The sequence below is a fragment of the Eupeodes corollae genome, chromosome 3 (genome assembly GCF_945859685.1).
Source record: "Eupeodes corollae chromosome 3, idEupCoro1.1, whole genome shotgun sequence".
Lineage (NCBI taxonomy): Eukaryota > Metazoa > Arthropoda > Insecta > Diptera > Syrphidae > Eupeodes > Eupeodes corollae.
In genome coordinates this window covers 24,090,804-24,110,258 of record NC_079149.1, presented here as the reverse complement: position 1 = coordinate 24,110,258, position 19,455 = coordinate 24,090,804, and the positions used below count along the sequence as shown (strand labels likewise).

At 31.3% G+C, this 19,455-nt stretch overlaps 1 protein-coding gene across 1 annotated transcript in view; it reads right to left on the bottom strand.

Moving 5' to 3' along the window:
- Positions 1-18,474, bottom strand: part of LOC129950062 (streptococcal hemagglutinin-like) — a 255,098-nt gene extending 236,624 nt beyond the window's left edge. The window contains exon 1 of the mRNA XM_056061850.1: positions 16,609-18,474. The gene's annotated coding sequence lies outside the window, so the exon portion shown is untranslated. The remainder of the gene's footprint in view (positions 1-16,608) is intronic.
- Between the last annotated feature and the right edge of the window lie 981 nt (positions 18,475-19,455).

The window sequence follows — 19,455 nt, the reverse complement described above, 5'->3', positions numbered from 1 at the left end:
CACTATGAATTCTTCTTTTTCTGTTTGGAAAGTTTTGTACTAAGAGAACCCATGTATGTCGGATTGTATGTACTTACAAGACCCTTAATAGTTCGTATTTGAAATACGAACACCTGGGTTATATCTTCTTTCACAACAAATCTACGCAAAAACCTGCCTAAAGCTTATTGAAACTTTCATTATTTATTATTTATCCTTTCCTATAATAATAATTCTCATTTCCATATTAAATGTTTAGGCATTCATTGTATATTCATATCCATTAACAAATTATCGATTAATGGTTCAACTTTGAATGTCGAATTTCTCGAATGCCAACCTATCATTTTAATTTAATTATTTTTTTATTTCTTTGAAATTTTTGATGTCTACACTTTGTAGCACCTATAGCACCCACACAAAAGCCATTCAAAAATTTATAAGGTGCGAACTTGTTTCGACATCATAGCCGACGAACGTCGTTGTCGTAGTCGTCGTTGCCGCCCGTCCAACTCCATAAAGATACAAACTGTAGATATTGATAAAGATACTTTTGTTGTTGTTGAAATGTTGCCTTCTTAGTCTTCAGCTTGGGGCAGTTGTCGGCGACACCGACGCACGGCGGTGGCGATATCGGTTGGTACGATGAATATTTAAAGAGATTCACTGGCTCATTTGTTTTACATATACCATATTCCTTCTCAAGCCCCCCCCCACGACATACTTTCCCCGTATTACCATTCCCCTTTACAATGACTTAACTATAGCAACAGCTAGAAAAAATGTGTGAAAATATTTAAATAATTTATGTATTATTAAACTGATCCTACAACTTTAGTTTTTCTAAGTTTGACGCGGTGAAAAACCAAATTACAGAGCTTCAGTTTTTAGTATATTTTTTTATTTTATTCGACGATACTCCCCTTTGAACGCCTTTTATATTAAAATTTATAATAAATTTATGTTGACAACTAATTTGCGACAAACACGCGGCACACACTTAATGTGGTTTAGGCAGAATGTTGCACGAACTACATTATTTTTGTTTTGTGAATAGAAAATAAAAAAAAAAAACAAATTGATTTTATTTTTATAGCTAACCACAGGATTGTGGCAATTTTGTTGTGGGATTTCCATTTAGCAATAAAAACTTACAAAAAAAGAAGATATTTTTATAGCAAGAATCAGAAAGGTAAGAGAATGTGGGAATGCCAGAATAGTTCAGATGAAATCCATTAAAAACCATTTTGACAGATGGCGCCCAATGTGAGGCAAATGGCAGAAAGAAAAGTTTTGATGAGTCTGATAGATGCTTGTTCTTGGATAACAACTTTCTAGTACATTTTCTTACCAGAATGATGGAGTTTAAATTAATAATAAAGAAATTATACTTTTGAAAAGTGAGAGGCCTGATACTCTGTATCTTGGGACGAATTGATAAGAGCTACAAAAGTGTAAATGAGGCATAAGATTCTAAATCTCACTGTTTCAGAGTTTGTCACTGAGCTGATATTTCAAGAAATAGTGATACTTACATTAAAAAGTGGAGTGCCTTAGGGCTCCATTTTATGTCCATTGTGAACAACGGGATAAAAACTGTAAAAGTGTAAGCAAAGCATATGATTGTAGATCTCTTTCTTTCGGTCTAAACATAGGTTATTTGACAGTTAGTAATTTTGAGCTGAAACACCATAAAATGATGACACTTAAGCTATAAAGGTGGAGTGCCTCAGGACTCCGTCTTCTCTCCATCACTTTTTTTTAAACTCATATGTGGCCTTTCTGAATAAAATGAATAAGGTAATTTGACTTAAATCATTTTGATAGAGCAGACAACTTATTTGCATTAAATAAGTAACCAATAAAAAAGTAGAATTGGCATTATTCGAAATGTTTTTTTGATATTTTCTAAAGTGTCTGGAACATAAAGATTTTCTTGGAATTCTCTGCAACAAAGAAAACAACATAAAGCATAAAACAAACTATAAAAAAAAACCTCACCCATAAATAACTTAAAATGTGAATTTCATTTTACCTAAATTGTTTCTTCATAAATTTTATGTTCAATCTGATGTCACCCTAAACGAAAAAGAAAAACACAAACTAAAATATTTTCATTATTTTTCGTCTACCATTTGTCATAACATTTGGATTTTTGATGTCTCTCGGCCTTGGTCGTGCCTTAAAATGACGTTTTGTTTTTTTTTTCGATGGACAACAAAAATGAAATAAAGCCTTAAATGTGACATAAAAGTTATGTTTATTTTTTAAAAGATATAAACACTATGACTGCATCATAAATCAATACCGAAAATTGGAGCCTAAAATGTTATTAAAAAAAAAACTAGGGATATTTTTATTTTATCCCAAACCCAACCAAGAAAAAAAAAAAACAAAAACACACAGACTCAAAAATAATGAGATGATTATGTTAATTTTTGTTTTCTTCATCATTTTTAAATTTTTAAATTAAGACAGAACCGATTCGAATTGGTCCATTAATGTTTCTTAAAACAAATATACACAAAATATTTTGCGTGGGCTTTTTTAAGATACTTTTTTTGTTTTGTTTTTAAATCACTGTTGATGATTTTTAATGAGCTGAACGACTTAATGGTTTAAAACAAAAAATTCCTTTAGCTTTAATGGTTTCCCATAAAAATTGGATATTTATGGAAGATGTAAGGAAATAATTTTCTTTAAGGTGCAACCACATTGGTTTTTAATTTAAAATTATGATGGTATCGAATTTCTCTAACTGAAACTAATCGATAAGTTTTTGTATTTTATTTTAAAACATTTATGGCGGATCTTGTGGGTTGTCACACCGTCAACGACGATGAAGACGCCACCGCTACACCCGGAACAGTGAGTTGGTCGGAGGTGTTTGTGTTTTGGAATTTGAATCATTTAAAACTTTGAAGGTACTTATTTATTATGATGTTAACAAATTTGTTTTTTTTTCTTGAGCTTCTATATGGAAAATGTGGAAGTTCTACTTAATAAATTCATCTGTTTCTTCCACTTTTAGGGCTGATGTAAAGCAAAAGATATGAGGGTCTTTTGTTGAACTTGAGTTTTTATAATGTGGATGACACATGTTGACGTTCAACTTTCAACTTTGATGGTGGTAAACAAAATTATGAAAAACCCTTTTAAAAAAAACCTAAAAAAGAACAATTTCCACATACACATTAATAAACACAAATAAAACCGAATAACGAAAAGCCTTAGACAACCTATTTCTAAAAACTTATCACGATACTTTTATTTTCTTAAAATATATTTATCAGGTTAGAAATAATTATTTACTATTAATTGTAAATCATGCATCTAAACAACACCAAACAGTCACAGTTGATCAGAAAACAAACCTTAATCTGGAGAGCTGACCTAATAATTTGTTGCATCAGAAACTTGGAGGAAATATGGATTTAGGAAATTACTTAAAGTAGCGTTTTTTCATGGTTTTAACTTCAGTTAAATGTTTTTTTTTGAGTAATACTTTTAGATAGTTCAACTCTTCGAGAAAAAAAATGATCAAGAAACTTTTTTTTTCAAAAAAATGGACACTGCATAATTTCGCAAAATCTTTGTAGGGAATCTTAACAATTCTAAAGAGGAGTTAAAGTGTGTTCAGTTCCATTTTCAAATTAAGTTGTTTTTAATTGTTAAACGTCAAATTATGACAGTTTAAAGAGTGACAGCTAACCGAGTAGTGGGTTATTCAAAATTGTACTTTAAACTCGAAAAAACATACTATCATGTGACATTTCTGTTAAAAGATATGAAGCTGCCTGTTTGTTTCATGTTTTTTTGACGTCTCAAATCTTAGTTATGTAAAGTGATGTTTGCTATTTCAGACATTTATCTTGCATCTGCTAAAACAACGATGACATCTTATTAATTGAGTTTTAAGTAGTAGAGAGCATCAGCATCAATTAAAATTTATTAAAGTGACGTTGATTAATTGCAAATATAATTTAGTGACGTTTACTATGTCAAATTTTGGTACAATGACGTCTACTGTTTCTTTTGCTTTTTTAAACCGAAATTTAGTGAAACCTGTCAGTGAGATCTGAAATAAAGTAAAGAAGATTGTAATATTTTCCAATAGAATCAAAACTGTCAGTTAAGAAATAGTTTTAAATTTGAATCATGGAGCTTTCATTTATGTGTCACAATAAAACCACAAATGTCTTTGTCAACTGTCACGCGTTTACAACTGTGGATGTCGTTTTTTAAGACATCTGACAGTACCTGACATTTTTATTTCACTGTCATATACGATACAATTATAATAACGACAGTTTGATAAAATGGTGTATTAAATTCAAAGGTGTCAAGTCCTTTTTAGAAAACTCGAAAATCTGTCAAACTTGTGACCAAACAATTTTTCATGGAAATGCATTTGACTATTATCAACTCAGTGGCAGTTATTGTCAGAGCATGAGAAGGTAACAAGTCAGATATAAGCAACTATAGGCCCTTTGAAAAGCTTTCTTGCATTCCAAAAGTGTTTGAACAAGTTGTTTGTAAAAGTGTAGCATTTTTTAGTAAGAATCTCATTTCCGAACAGCAACATGGTTTTGTGAGAAAAAGATCAACCGTTTCAAATCTCCTCAAATTCTAAAACATATGTTCAAACGCTTTAGAACAAGGTTATCAAGTTGACAGTGTATAAACTGACTTTTCTAAAGCTTTTAACCAATTTAGCCCCAGAATTAATTTTATTTAACCTTAAGGCTCTTCATTTTAAACCACTTTTCTTAGCTTGGATCAAATCATATCTCGAAAACAGTTTCTATGAGGTAAAATTTAGAAATTATCATTCTGAACCTTTTGTTACTCAATCTGGTGTTCCCCAGGGAAGCCATCTTGGCCTTTTTCTGTTCATCCTGTCTATTAACGATGTATCGTCATGTCTCCGCTCAAGTGAACTTCTCATTTTTTCTGACGACATTTGGTGTGGGGAAAATAGCATTTCACACAACCCTTCAAAATGCCAGACGATAACTTTTACTAAAAAACTATCATTTTATTTTTTGTCAATAATAGTTGTTCTGACAGTATGGTAAGGTTTGCTTAAAGTGTCTGTCTGGGATGGATTAGGGCACACATGGTCCAGTTCATTGGCCAATTGAGCCTTTCTTCAAAGCTCAATGAAACTAGTTTAAGTCCCTTACGAAACTTAAAAGACTGATTTTGTTTCTTGCGTTTTTGAGCTAGATCATGTCATTTACAAAGGAGGTTAAGACTTATACATACAGCTTCTGAAAAATTCATCTGAGAAAAAGAGTAGCTGCGTGTCGTGGCCGGTTATAACACCGATTATCGAAGTCGAGCTTATACATGATCTGCTTTGAGCGCTATAAATTTAATGGAGGCCAGATGTTTTTCGTGGCCACCTGATGTTTGCGCTCTTTATAGCGTCTTGCATTCGCAATACTTAACATGTACCAATTGGTATTCCAGCATTAGCCAAACGTTGTAGAATAGGTTGTAGTGTACTATTTCTGGCGTATTCATCTGCCTTACAATTTCCTGGAATATTTCTTTGGCCAGGCACCAAGCAGAAGTGATTGTTAAACTTCTTTCCATCTCCATTAGGGACGATCGGCAAATATGGACTGTTAAAGAGACAAAGTCCAGAGATTTTATTAAAGCCTGACTATCTGAGAAAATAATATCACATTTTCTTTAAACCAGGGCAGGACTTTTTTTTATCGCTAAAAGCTTCGTCTGGCACACTCTACAATGATTGGAAAGGCGGAATGAGAGACTTAATTTCAATCATTCAGAAAACACACCTCTTCCTTTGTTTTTGAACCATTTGCAAAAAAGTCGATTGACTCGTCTTCCGAAATCCCCTATACTCCCAGAAAGATCTGGAAGGAAAATAAATCTGGAAATTTCTGTCGAATGCAGTTGGGGAATGGTGTAGCCTGTGTGCTTTGGAATTGGTTCTAGTGATCGTTATTGTTGGTAGCTCACTGCTATGAAAATTTAAGTCGAATAGCAGAGCTCGTAGCTATTTGGTTTCTAAGTATATCTAGAAGTGTAAGGTAGAGTAGGGTGTTCAGTGTCGTGTGGAGAGATCCACTTTTACCTGGGCAATCTGAATGTTGGACTTTATAGAGTTTGTCGTAGTTTAAAGCATTTTCTACAGCGATCCACAATACTACCACACCGTACAATAAATCCGTCCCATTACCGAAGTAAACCCCATTTATTACCAATAGCTTTTTCGGAAGTGAAGAGCGCTTAAGTAGCTTTTTTGACTCTTTCTTGAATATTACGTTTAGTTTTTAGTCTTAAATAAGACCCAAGTATTTAACCTCGTCTGAAAACTTTAATTGAATATCTTTAGTAAAGGGAGGGTTAACAAATGGATTTTAGATTTCTTCGAAATCCGACAGAGTGACATCAGCGCAGACTGACAGTGTACTTTAAGTTTAAGATGAAGATCGTCTCTATTTAGCCGACTTTAATTGAGTGGAAATAGGGCTTCTATCCTAGATTGTAATTAAGTTACAGTGACATCTGCTATGAATTTGTAACTAAGTGCGCTTCTTCAAATTTGTAAAAATTTAAAATTCTAAAGAAATAAAAGAGACATATATCTTTCAAATACAGAGTTTTGTAACTTCTTCATAAACAATTCAATTCTCTAAGGATTAAAATTTTGATTGATTACTCAAAAATTACAAGCAAATCAGATTCAATCGGTTGTGAAAAGAACTACCCTAGAAGAATTTACATTTTAACCTACAAATATAAATATATAAACATCTAAAGCCATAGTTTCCAACAATACTGTCGTATCGTGTAAGTACGGAAATATTAAAACCTAAAGCTATAAAGATATCCATAAAACGTTTGCACTATGTAAACCTTCCTACTTTTATAATATTTTTTTTTATTTTCATTTTTATTTTTGCAAAATTCCACAAGAGTTCACATGACAGACATGAACTCTGGAAATGGAATTATTTCCGCTTCTTTAACTATGTGGTTTTCTATAATACGCTTCGTTTCTCATAACTACGAGAAAAACGAACAAAAGAAACACCAACAAAAAAATAAAACATATCTAACAATCCCAACAATGAAAATGAAGATGAAGATACAATAATACCCCTAATCGATATTCTATCGTTCCGTCCGATTTCTTGTTGTTGTTGGTTTTTTATGATTATCATTTCTTAACGATTTACGTTATTGCTGCCTGATCAATTTAGATTCTATAGAAGTCTTTTTTGAGTGGATGTAAATTGTATCTGTATCTTTATACTCACATATAGAATATTAGAGGTTAGAGAAATCAAATTAAATTGCTTCTTATTTCGTTTCATTTGAGATTGAGATTTGTTTTTGTTTGTTATTAAATCCACAGAAGGAAAATGACAGCAATTATTTTATTACGTTATTTGGCTGAAAAGCTTAAGAAAAGTTGCTGAAAGTTGACAATTTTGTTTTATTATGCATCGTAAATGATAACGATGATGATATGGAAATGGAATGTTCTGAAAGTGTTTCATTGGAAATACAAGGGTAATGGTTGTTGTTGTTGTTGTTGGTCATAAACGCCAACTTCAACCTCATTAGAGAGGTTTTATTATACGGTTGTAAAATGAGAATGCTCAATGTGTTTGCGCGCTTAAGCACAAACAAAAATAAACTCTATGCGCGCTACTTTATTGTGACATAATGGCCTGTGATTAAGCTCGAGTTTCTTTTGAGCAAAGTATCTAACAAAATAAAGAACACCCACACATCAGTAAGAGACTTTGTTAACGCACACTCTTTAACTTTATACCTATACCATCACCATTGCCATAATCATCATTAACATCATCAACATCAACCTACGACTACGTCAGAAATGCGAACTCTATTAAAAAGCTAATGTTTGTCATTAGACGTGATTTTCATTTTAAGTAAATAGAGGTTTCAATTTCACATCAAAATGGAGTTTTGTAATTTTGCCTTTGACATTTCTATAAGAAAGTGACATGGATAATAACGGTGGAATTAAAACTTATTATTGACATTACTAATAATGGTTTTGACGTTTAATGATGACATTTGTAAACAAAGAAACAAACAGAAATGGAAACATAAATACAAAGTATGTGAAGTATTTAAACGATACAAAAGAAACATGAAAATGGTGTAAAGCCTTTTGTTAAATGGTGTTTAAGATAATTGGTTAAACTCTAATGACTTTATTGTAGTTCGTTCGTTTTTGTTCGTATTTAATAGACTCATTTTGTATTTAATCAAAGGGAGTTAAATGTCTAGGTAATTTTGAACTAAGTTCAAAGCGGCTTCTTATTAAAAAGAAATATCAAAGAAAACAATCTTCTGAAAATATTCCCAAATACACCCAAACGATTATATAATGAGATGAACTTGGAATTTTTAATGAGATTTTTATTTCACTTATTTTTTTACGGATAATTACGTATTTTAATTAAAGTCTTCTATTTTGTAATAATTAAAGTGAGAAAATATTTCTATGATTTAAGCATTATGATTATTTAATTATTTTTAACTTAGATTTAAAAGAATTTTAAAACTTAGCGATCTGGAATTCTCAACCTCTTTGATGTCGTTGCTCACATTATTCCGAGAAATGATAAAATAATTATGAGAATAAATTATTAGTAAGAAGACAAAGACAACAAAGTTGTTAAAAGAAATCTATACGTGGCGGGTTTTTGCTAAAAACTTTACAAAGTTGAAGAGCTGATTTAAATATTAAATTTATTGTACATATAATTTAAAATACAGTCAAAAGTGGCGCCCAACGTAGAAAAATTCTGATATTATAAACATTTTATTTTATTTATTTAGGACTTGAATAGTTCCAACATGAATCTGATATTGAAATTGAGAAAATCACTTTTACTTTGATTTAAAAAAAAAATTAGTTTCAAAAGTGGCGCCCAACGAAATTGTGAACTTCGTCGAATTTGAAAAAAAGAATATTTCTTATACAACTCGGACTTTAGATTTTAATCAGTATAACCAAATACGCCTTGTATACCTAAATCCATGATATACATCAGATTTAGAAGAAAAAATCCGGGTTGAGCCCCCAAAATGAATTATGAAGAGAATTTCAATTTTTTGTTTAAAGTTCAAACATTGACAAAGATAGAATCTTCCTTTGAGATATAATTTAAGCTTTTAAAGTGTAATAACATTTTATCGGTAGTATTTACTTCCTTATCATTCTGGACAGTGTTTGAATCATTGAAATTCGAATGTATACAAATACACCTAATAAACATTCATTCGACGCCTTTAATATAAAATTCCTACTCCTATAATAATTCTATTCATAAATTTTATGAACCTTGTACTGAATAATTTATTATTTATTTCCCCCAACTGGCAATACCATTTTTATCCTCCAGCAAAACACAAAAACGAGCTCCTATAACATAAGGCACACAACACACCACACCACAAAGTTGAAGTCGTTTCTTCCTGGAGATATTATGATGGTGTTTCTTTTGGGGAATTGACGACAAAATAATAGCAAGCGATTTCAAATGCCGATTCGAGCTAAAGGAATATGCCACCACCAACTCCACCGTCGCCGTGCCGCCACCGCGCTGCTGTGAAAACTAAAGCCCTCTGAAAAACAGCAGAGATACATGTATTTTGTTTGTGGAGCGAAGGGAAAGGAGATAGCTCCCATTGGCTCCAAACAATCACCCTCCTCGTCGTAGAAATACACAAGATAGAAAGATAAATACACTTCCATTCACTTACTCACTCAGTTCTATAGAGGCGCCCGCCCGTCAGCCCGCAAAAGGTGGAAGCGGGCTAAACTACATAAGCTAGCAGAAAGACAAAACCCCAACAGCATAGAACATAGAAGAAGTGGATTTCGATTCATAGACCGTTCCGTTGCCACTGCCGCTGTCACTGCCAAAAGCAATTTGTAGTTTGTTCTTTGTACACATGCGTTTGCTTTGCTAACGAAAAATTCTTTAAATGTATGTATCTGTTCGTATTTGTGTGAAATGTCAATGTGTATTTTGTAAAGTACTCGCAGGATTGGATTTCCTTTCCTGTGTGTTTGGTATGGAGTGCTATAGTGATATAGTACCGTTGTGTATTGATGGGGTGGCCCCTTGCAAGAGCTGTAAGCCTTCTTCTATGGTGGTGAAATGGAAAAGTGAAATGGGCAAGCATGGCCCATACACAGGCTGTGTGCGGAACGGATGTATAGAAGTGCGGTTAAAATTCAATTGAAAATTACAACTTGTAGTGCTTGATATTGAAAATGTATAGAGCGGCGTTGCGCGGTGGCGGATATACACAAACATATCTATCTATTTATCTACATTAATTCGCTAGAGATTTCGCTGTAGATTTTCATCCAAAAAACCACATAGGGGATGACTGTGGTCTATACACACATGCTTTTACTTCGAATAGTTAAAATTCCACACGGCAATGATGACAAATAGTAATTAATTGAAGTGTAATTATATTTTCTGGCAGCATCACGAGTATAGAGAAAGAGAGAGTGGGAGAGAGTAGGAGAGGAAAAGAGATGACAAAAAAAAACACATTTAACATGATTTCCTAGAGATACATACCTTGCATTTATACAAAACAAAAAATCCAATTTCAAGCTACCTACAATAAACCCATTAAGAGTCTCATCATGTATGTACATACCTTACCTACACACATACCTACCTGAAATGGATGGAGCAGATTTGTTTTTGTTTGGATTAATATTAAGTACTTTACACCTCATTATCTTGCTTATTAAGCTTAACACACAAAGCAGAGCAATATGCACACACACACAAATATATACAATCTACAGACAAACAAACATACATTAAATAGGTTAACTGTATAATCGGAAATCGGAAGGTGTGATTTTAAATGAGCTAGATTGATATCATCAACGGCAACGTTTGTTTTCGATAAAGGTTTAGATTTTTAATTGGATTTTTTTTTTTTTTAAAAGAAGATAAAGGCAATTTTGTTAAGCTGACAAAATAATAATAAGGGTTAGTTTTTGTTGGGTTTTTGTTTATGTTAAGGGTGTTGACAGAGGTCTTGAGTGCTTTAGAAAAAAAGGGTTTGAGGTCAGGTAAATGTTTTTGGGGTTAGGTTTTATTTAATGGAACTAAATCAAGGGATAGAAGTGGTTCTGTAAACACAGAAACATGGGTTTATTTATAAGAATAGTAGTAACTGGCGCCCAAGAAGGGATCATTATATCATCTTTGAAAAAACTTAGCAAGAATACAGTTAAACAGTAGAATTCCACTTAAAATCAAAAAATTATTTTTTTTTTAAATGGCGCCCGAGAAGAAACCAAAAGTGAAGTTGAAGTTGCTTATATTTGCATATTAAAGTACATCCTCATTAATAGTTGTTGTTAAATTAAAAATAAAATATAAAGGTAGTTATTTTTGATCCTTTACTAAAGTGTTATTTTGTTTTATTGTGAGAAAAAGCTATTGATTTTTTTAAGTGGCGCCCAACAGATAATTGACAACTTAAACAAAAACACTTAAAATGTGTAAAACCATAACCTTTGCACAAAAAAAAACTATTGATATATAAAAAATACATAATAACACCAACATTATAAGTGTTTATTTGCAAGTCTATAAAACTAAAAACCTAAATCAAAAACAAAGCCGAAATCTAATCTCTTATTTTTATTGAAACAAATAAAGGAACATTCATCATTCGTTTGACAGCAGTTTTTCACCACAAAAATAAATGTATCCATGGAATTGATCATAGACCCGAAAATTCCATGGATAAAAATACACCGAAACCTAAACCCTGTGTATATGCATAAGACCAATATAGTGATGTACCATTATGCTGATTATTATGTATAGAAACGAAATTCACGGTTCAAGTAGAAATGTTCAAAAATAAAAAGAAATAAAACCAAGAAAAAAAAATATATTATTGAAATGGGAATTAATATAACAAAACAAAAATTTTAAGTAGGTAATAAAAGAAAAATAATGAAGACGAGAATTCCAATTCAACATTAAAAATAAAAACCACTGTAGAAATAGAAAAAAGGAACCCTAATAGTAGATGCATTCAAAATTCAACAAATAAAATATGTTCTTTTGTTAATTTCTTTGGATGTTTTTTAACTTCTCTAAATGGAACTCGAATGGAAAAGAAGAATGATGGTGAAGTGTTGGTTGTGGGAAGGGAAAGAAGAATCTCTCATTTCTGTTTAAGTTTTTGTATTTGGTTTTTTCTGGTGTGACCATATTGCTAAGGATTTATAATATTCTAAAATATCAATTTTTTCTATTTAACGTTTTTGACATATGACTTTGACATATTAAAAACAAAATTTCCCACTGAATCCGGTAAAATATTTTACATTTTGTTGAATTATTTTTTGTTCAGAATCAAACTTTTTAAGTAAATTTAATAAAAATTTGTCCATCTCTGACAACATTACTAACACACAGGAATAGTTGAGAGTTGTAGTTCAAGAGACCCTGGTTCTTAATGGACTGTTGCGCCACTTAATTTATTTATTTTTTTAAATAAACATTTTTGAATGACACATTTTAGAATATTTTGTTAGCTTTCGAATTTGAAAATCTCTTTAGAATGTTGTGCATACAAACGAGAGAAATTACAAACACTTCAAAAGCACTCGTTTAGTTTGCTGCTTTTTCTATTTAACTTAACAAGCCTCTTGTTTAAATAAATGGAAAGGATTTTCTATTAATATAAGAACTTGAAGAGCTAACTACCTTCAAGAATTTATAAGTAGTTAGAGTGCATAAGTATTTAACATTAATTCCAATGTCTTAAGAAAGTACTTAAAAATAACAAGTTCTGAGTTCTACTTTCTTATTTGTTTTAAATTTTTAACCGATACTGATTATATTTTAGTAGAAAGTTTATAAATAAACTTCACTTAAGTGGTTTTTGATATTGTTTTTAAGTACATTTTTAAAAAACTACGAACTCAAGATGGAAATGTCTAATCAGAAAAATCATTTCAATAGCTCGATATTTGGGCAGCTGACACTTAAAGATTTGTCATTTTTAAACAATTGAAAAAGCAAAAACATGTTATTACTTGAAGCATTGAAATAAGTAATAATTTACAACAAAAATAATAAAGATTTGAAGCTATAGTTAGAAGGTTTTCCAAGAAAAATTTTCAGACTTAGTTGTTTTTTTATCGACTTGATTTAAGACTTATTTAGACTTTATCGTTAAGGTTACGAAAAAGATAAGTTCAATAGGTATGCTGAAGACATTGGTCAAGTTATCGATGTGTTAATTGGTCATGGAAAATTGTTACTATTTTTTCCAAAAAATTCAAAATTCAAAAATATTGTATATTTATCTTATGGAGTTGTGAAGTCAAAATACTTGCCACCTTTTTGTGTAAATTTATAAATTTTTGCTTTGCATTATTTCAAGACTTTTTAATTAAATTAATTCGAATATTAAGCAATATCAACCAAGATGTAAGCTATTCCCAATTTGTATTCAAATTTCGAAGTTTTTTGCTTAGAAAATATCGGCTTAAGACCTAAGACAACAGAAAAACACTATTAGTCTTTTTAATTCAGAGATGAAAACAGGAAAAACTAAACGTTGACTGTTCAATAATTTGAGTTTCAATACTAACAGTGTTGGTATTCTTCCAATTATAATATTACTTGTGGAAACGTTTAAGGTGATAAGTGATTATCATATTTTTCATTGTCAAGTTTCACGGAGATTTCCGTCTCTGTGAGGTTTTTCAACTCAATTCAATTCGATTGAAAAATTTAAATAAGAATCGTCAAAATAATGGTTCCTAGAGTAATATTAAAGTGGTTCCAAAAATATGTCGAAATAAAACTACCAAATTGTAGTACCTATGGCGTGAAGGTAAGTGTCTATGACCGTCATGACTGAGGTCTTGGGTTTAATCTCTGCCATTGAAAGTTTCTTACACGGGTACTGCCTCTTGCGAGGAATTGACAAATCTTCCATTAGTAATTCTTATCTAAAAAAGTAATTTCTCAAACTAGCCGTTCAGATTCAGATTAAAGCTGTAAGTCCCTTCCATCCCTGACAACATTACATGCACACTAGAATGGTTGAAAGATGTAAGTTAATAATCCCTGGTTTTAAAACACTTTTGCCCACATAAATTCAACTCGTCGTTCCATATATATGCTGACGACATTTAACTTCGATATAGCTGTTGTGTAGGTTTAATTAAAAATGGAGGTTATGAGATAAATGAAGACCTAAATAAAGTACTACACTGGTCTCAATCTAATGGGCTCTGTTTAAACCCAACCAAATCAAAATGTCTTATTATTTCCAGAAACCCATTAGAAACGACATATTTTCCTCAAATACTGCTTAACAATATTCCAGTTCAGTTTGTTGAATCTGAGATAAACCTAGGAGTAGTATTTAATAGAAACCTTACCTGTACAAACCACATAAACACGACAATTGGAAGAGTGTATGGAGGCTTACGGATGTTACCACCACCCAAAAAATTGCCCCAATTAAAAAAAGAATGACATTAGCTAAATCACTTCTCAATCCCCTTTTACTATGCGGTTGTGAAATTTTTAGTAATTGTGATTTCAGGGACAAAAGGAAGCTTAATGTTGTTTATAACAGTGTGGCAAGGTATGTCAAAAAAACCACCATATCTTTGTAACAAAATTCAATTTCTTCGTTCAACTAGAAGTTATGATCTGACTCCATTAAGCTATTCTTACCTTGTTTCTAGTCGTCAATTTTGTATACACGCGGTTCGATTGTAAAATTTCCTCCTCCTGCCCGCAAAAATGATTGGATGTTGCACTCGGTTCAAGACGAGACTAAGACAATACTTTGGAGACTCTCAATGATAAACTCTTTTGAATTTATTACTTTTCTAATGTTAAATGCAACTATTCTTTCTTTTGTATTTTATTTCTATTCATTTTTGAATCTTTATTTGGCAATTTTAATCAGTGTTTTTTTTTTACTTAATATTATAAATATTTTTAAATAGTATGTTAATACTGAAACTTGTGCTATCTTAAAAGATATTGTATCTTATTGCGTAAGCTAATTCCATCAAATAAATAAATTATTTATTTTTAAAAGTAACAATAAGCTGCCTTAGGATTATATTGCTAATTTCTATTGCCTTTTTTTGAAAGTCGTAGTGTTTTTCGACTATAAGAAAGTTTATGTTCATAGTGCAAAATTGATTTTGGTTGATCTTTTCCGCTATTTCAAAACTTGACCTTTTAAAAATATTGTTTGACTGAGAACAACTCTATTTTTCCAAAGATAATTTGTAAATCTTAAGGGATTTACAAGGTAATTACAGGGGTTAAAATTGTTACCTTAACTCAACTTTTTTTCCCCAACTTATTCAAAATTAGAACTTTCGAATTTCCCTTTTTTTAAACTGTGCGTATTTAAATAAAAAGAGCTTGACTAAATTAAGAATATTCACTTTGTAAAAGTAAAAATGTGTCCTTCATTTTCCTGTCACTTGATGGATGAGGCTCTAGTTCACACACAACTGCAGCGCCACCTTAAGTAAGTAAGAAAGACTTACATAAAATAATGAGACGTCAAAATTACTTGTTTCGTGATCAAAGTCCAATTAAAGTTGATCATCATTGAATTATTTCCATTTTTTTTTAAATACCAAGAAGCATATTTTTAAAAAAAGCAATTAATTTTCAAGAATATCTTTCAATTTAAAAAAAAAGTCTGAAATTTGGGATAGCATTTCAAATGTTTAAACAAAGTTTTTAATGAGGCAGGTGCAACTTTAAATAGGAGTAAATTTAGTTCCTTTGGTTTCGTTATTTGTTTAACAAAATATTTAAACCTAAAAAAAGAACACTGACATATGTGTTCGTAGTTATGACCTCAGCATTCATTTACTTAACCATTTTATTGTTAGTTTAGGTCATGGATCATAAATATTTAAAAGCACTTAAAAACCAATTTCTAAATATTTATATGCATCTCTGGTCACCCTAACCCATACACTGAATACTTTTTCTTATAGCGTATAGTGGCAGTGGCGGGCTAAAGTAAAGCATAGCATGGCAATGGGGTCCACTCCGTGTGTAGATAGAATAATTTGTTCATGTTCTCAGAGTTCTTCACTCTCATACAAGTGTATTTAACATTTTACGTATAAAAATATCGATACACAATATATTGTGAAGTATGACTTGACTGTGTGTGAGTGTGTTTTGGAATAGAGTAAGAGAATACAACCATTAAAATGTTCATATACATATGTAAATTTATATTTGTAACAGGTTTTCATCAAGCCTTAAGCATAAATCGCTTTGTTGTAGTACAAGATTCTCTTCTCTCTGTGTGTATGGTAAACATAATAAAGATGTCCTTTAAGTTTGAGGATGACTGTTAAAAAGTATCTATGTTCCGGAATTGGATAAATGAGGAGATGACTATTATTATGAAGAGAACAAAAAAGGGCATGTTCATTTTTCTTATTGTTTTTTTTTGTTTTAATTCGAATTGGTACAACATTTTAATCCAATAAGAAAAATAAAATATTCAATATCAAAATTAAAATCCTTAACTTACCTTTTTAGATATGATAATTAATCGCAATTGATAATCCACATTTATAATATAAACGAAAATATTGTAATCCTTTTTGGGGTTGGTCTTATTTTACTTTCTGTTTATTTCAAAATTTCTTTTCAAAAGAAATCCAAATGTATACCATATTTTGTTTTGTTCTTCTTATGGAACATTTACATTTGTTTTTTGTTGTATCTCTTTGATTAGCCCATCTATGATGTACATAATAAAAGAAATGGCGCTTTAGGTTGTGAAAAAAAAGTTATCCACAAAATTAGGTTCCAATTAAGAAAGAAGCTTCCTTTCATTTAACACGCGGGGGCGCTGCATTTACGGGTTTACACGTAAAGGGTTAAATAACGTAGTCTCGTTAAAGACAAGAAAGAGAGAGCAAAGGTATGTGTGGGGGGGTGGAAGGAGGCACGGCCAAAGGGTGTGCGAAATTTATACCCTTTTCGCGTTGTCTTTTCTTGTGTCGGTTTTTTTTTCAAAACTTTTTAGCGAAGAGATACGACTCGACCGCGGCGATGAGAAAACTTCAAGAGAGCGAGCGACAAAAGATATTTCTCTCTATCATCTATATCTATCTCTGTCTCTGTCTCTGTTTTTGAAATTAAATATAGTGTGTAATGTTTTTTGAACCTTTTACGATTTCGAGATAGGTACAAAAACCAAACGGATTCGAGGGAGAGAATGAGAGCGACGACGACGACGACTAAACACGACACCGATGATAATGATGATAATTTTCGATTTGTTTTTGTTGTTTTTTTCCTCTTAAAATTTTCGTGTTGTTGTTGTATTTTTCTGTCGGTCGGTTAAAAGGGGGGTTATTGTGTACTTTATTTTATTCGGAAACCGAATCCATACCCCAATGGGTCTGGTGGGTAATTTTTACTGCGCAGCCACTGGCTGGCATATTATTTCACTTCACTATGCTCCGTTTTTGTGTTGTTGTTGTTGTTGTTATTGCAAATGATGCAAAAGGCAAAAAAGGCGGTGGATGAAAAATAAAAAAAAAAACAACACACTCACTTCCACTGGGAATTGAACTCAAGAGAGGACACAAAACCAAACCAACAAGAACAAGAAACGAAAAAAAAAGTGGACCGAACGAACACCGCGAACTACGTTGATGAAATATCGTGAATTTCTATTCCTTTTTTTTATTTAATTTTTTTTCTTGTTTCCACAAAGAAATTTTTGACAAAAAGATACAAAATTTTGTATTTTATGTTGAACACTTTAGAGGGCTTTAGGCACCTACCAACTTTAATTTATTTTATATTTCTGCAATGCACATTTATTTTTGTATTTTTATATAAGAAATATAAGAACACTTATAATTTTATTTTTCCCAAGAAAAAGACACACAGCACTTTTTCTTAAAATTTCCATCTACATATATCTTGAGATACTTTTGTATCTTGCACACTTTTTGATTGTATAAATTTTGGTGGAATTTTTCCTTTCACTTGAATAAATATTTCTTTTATTCACCAATTCGATTAAGAATTAAAAAAAAACACAATTTTGTATCTGTGAGATACTTTTTTATTCCATTGATATCTTTTTATTGCAAATCTTGTTAGAATTAAACTGTTTGAGTATTAATTGATTTGTTGAGGATAAATTGAAATTCCAATTGAAACTTTTTTATTTTTTTTAGAATCTATCTATTTTTTCTGTTTTTTTGCTTTTATTTTAATTAATTTTTTCACAAAATTTTAGATATTTTTTTCCTTTCTGTTCGAACCGTCGTCGAACCGGGGTACGAACGTCAACGTACAGCGCGTACAACGAACGAGCAAAGTTCTCCCGTATCTATACACAAAGCGACGCGGAATTTCTATGAAAACGAAATAATATCTTTTTTTTTCTCAGCACTCAGCCTTTTTGGTGAGATACATTTCTCTCAATTGCTTCGACTCTGTAGATTTTCACTACATAGATACTCACAATCAAACAAACTCATGCATACCATCAGAGAATTTATGGAAGTATTGGAGAATAAAAATGGCGGAATTGGAAACAGTTTGAGAGTGACTATGGGGGCAGTTAGCTGAGTTTATGTGAGTGTGAACGGGTCATTGGCGGCCATGATGGATTTTGTTTATAGTGTTGTCTCTGTTTTCTGATTGAATTCGAAATAGTGTGGATTCATTTTGGAAATGTTTGTTTTCTTTTTTTTCCTTATTGCAGGGAGAGAGAGAGAATGGTGTGTGGTGAAAGAGAGTTTAATTTTGTGTAAGTTTGAATTTCATTGATTGTCAAACTTTATTACTCTCTTTATTTTGTAGATATTTTTTTTTAAAGGTATCTTGTAGTTTGTTTTCTTTTTTTTTACTGTAAACAATGAATTTATCCTTTCGAATATACAAATGTGTGACATGCTATTTTTCCATACGAACTATTAAGTATCAGAAGCTTATTGAAGGGCTAATTACTTGTTATTTTGTGTTTATTAATGAGGATTGTGAACGTAAATGGATGCCAAATTTTAGAGCAGTTGTTCTCAAACTAAACGAAACTTAAAGTGTACATATTAATTTCTCTATAGGTTCTACACACTGAGCATGATTTTGTTTTATCTGTACCGGCTTTTGTTGACAAATAAGTGCAAACTTTTACGTTATAGCCATGAGTTCCCTCTTTTGTGAAGGGCTTTACTATATGTAGATATGGTAAGGTAGGTAGGTAGGTAATTATTTATGGATAATTATGGTTCAATGGTTTTTAAAGGCAGAGGTTGATAGGTAGATATTATAGATACCTATTATATTCGTACATATATAGGTTGTTTTTACTTTTCAAGCTAATTTGTTTTGACAAGAAGGAAACCAATAA